Source organism: Arachis ipaensis, chromosome B1 (genome assembly GCF_059453495.1).
Source record: "Arachis ipaensis isolate K30076 ecotype BB chromosome B1, ASM5945349v1, whole genome shotgun sequence".
NCBI classification, from domain to species: domain Eukaryota; kingdom Viridiplantae; phylum Streptophyta; class Magnoliopsida; order Fabales; family Fabaceae; genus Arachis; species Arachis ipaensis.
In genome coordinates, this window is record NC_142436.1 from 46,208,651 (window position 1) to 46,210,392 (window position 1,742).

Here is a 1,742-nt window from a genome sequence, read left to right on the forward strand (position 1 = left end):
TTGAAATTTTTTTTTTTTAGAACTTGCTTGAATTATACACTTGTGGATCATGTTTTGAGCAAAGAACACAAGCATGTGAGATTTGAGTCTAATTGTATGGTTACATCCTATGACCACTTATTTTCATTCTTGTGTGCATTATTCTCTTCCTATGATTATAATCTTTGATTTATTTGATTCTTTATGTCCATTATTTTGTGTATACATGCATTTATATGATTGAAGCCATTGTTCAAATAGCTCACTTACCCAAATAGCTAACCTTTTATCTTCCATTGTTAACCAATCTTGAGCCTATGCTTAACCCACTTGTTCATAATTGTAGCACATTACAAGCTTAAGTGAAAAACAATAAATGCCCTTAATTTGGATCTTTGATCAGCTTAGGCTAGTAAGAATATTTATCATTTGATTTTGGGAGATTTGGGAACATTGGGTAGAGATAAAAGTGTGTTTATGTTTTTGTTGAAAAATTCTCAAGAATTGGGTACATACTCATGTATTAATCATATGTAAACCATATGTATTGATGTTCTTGTATATATTTTAGTTTTTTTTAAAAAAAATGAATTTAGAAAATTTACAATGCAACAAGAAGGGAACAAAATGTCCCAAAGTTTGAAGTTTAATAATAATCAATGCATATGTGAGGTATTAAAAAGGAAATGCATTGAGTGTGTGAAAAGTGAAGAATGGATAGCTAGGTTTGTTTGGAATTGTTTAGGTTGTCATAGGTTAGGTGAGAATTTTAAGTTAAGCAAAGATTCAAATTTCAAGCTCACTTGATCATATGCATCCTACCTTGACCCTAACCCCATTACAACCTATGGGAAGTCCTCTTGATATTTGTATGCATGCATAAAGTAATTGTTGATTGTTAGATGAAAAACAAATCTTGGAAAGCATGATTAGGGGAGAATTGAGTGAATCAACCCATATACTTGAGTGCATAGAGCGGATACACATCCGGCGAGGGTTCAATCGCTCAATTACATGTTTTCAGCCATGGTCATCTTTTCTTGCAAGTTTGTGAACTCTTTCAATGATTCAATCTAATTGTGGTTTGCTTTGATTGCTAATACTTCAGCCCTTGTGCTTGCATGTGTATTCTTGAAAATTGATTTATTTTTACTAAGCCATTACATCATGTAGATAGGTTGCATATAGATAGATTGCATTTAGTTAGTTGCATTGAATAAATGTTAATACCCTTTGCTTCTTCTTGATTTTAGCATGAGGACATGCTTAGTTTAAGTGTGGAGAGATTTGATAAACTCGGATTTTGTGATTTATCTTGGGCTTATTTTGGGGGATTTTACCACCTTTTTTCATATTTATTCAATGAAATAGCATGGTTTTGTGATTCTCCCTTGAATTTTGCTTACGTATAAAATCATGCTTTTTAGGCCCTAAATTGGTAATTTTGATTCACTTTAATTCCATTCGATGCCTTGATGTGTGTGTTGAGTGATTTCAGGTTTATAAGGCAAGTATTGGATGGAAGAAATGAGTAGAAAAGCATACAAAGGGGAGAATGCATGAAGAAACAAAGATTGGAAATGCATCAAAGGACGCGCACACACACAAGGCGCGCACGCGCAAAAGTGGTTTCGCCCATAGACGCGCACGCGTACATGCCGCTTCCCCACAGATGGAGAATTTGCCAATCGACGCGCACGTGCCAATACTCTCACATGGCCCACTTAAAGGCAAAACACTGGGGGTGATTTATGAGCTGTCCA